Source organism: Octopus bimaculoides, chromosome 6 (assembly GCF_001194135.2).
Source record: "Octopus bimaculoides isolate UCB-OBI-ISO-001 chromosome 6, ASM119413v2, whole genome shotgun sequence".
NCBI lineage: Eukaryota > Metazoa > Mollusca > Cephalopoda > Octopoda > Octopodidae > Octopus > Octopus bimaculoides.
Genome location: NC_068986.1, coordinates 18577486 through 18578143, shown reverse-complemented (window position 1 = coordinate 18578143; position 658 = coordinate 18577486).

The window sequence follows — 658 nt, the reverse complement described above, 5'->3', positions numbered from 1 at the left end:
AAATCACTGGACATTTTCCGTTCTTATAGCGGTGCTCTCACTGTTTTAAGGATGCGAGATAAATTTTTAGTATGATTGTACCATACTAAATCTCTCATAGTATTCTCAGAGGTCTCCGTAAGTGTAACAAACACTGATATATAAATATATGAGAAGCAAAAAGGAATGGCTCAAGGATTTTGACAGGATAATTGTGTTAAGTTTGCTAGGAAATATCGGTTTTGGTTTCAAAGATAATGAAATATATCGTGTCTTTTAAATTTATTTCATTTATTTGAAGGCTATTCTATTTATTTAAAGTCCTAAATTGTTCGTCCTTGGAATTATTTTTCAAATGTTAGATTTAGTTATGCACGCTTGCATTCGCTATACTTTGAAATATGTTCCCAATATTTTCGACACTTCTATAAATACTTCATATGAAGAAAATGTTTTTTAAAGAAAATCATTACCCTCCTTCATTTTCTCTGTCTCTGTCTCTGTGTTTCTCTTTCTCTCTGCCTTTCTGTCAATTTCTCCCTCTCTCATATGCATAACAACATGTATGTGATGCATATATGTGTATGTATAAGATTGTGCACGTAGATATCTATATAGATTTATATATATATATGCACAGACACATATACATACATATATATATATATATATATATATA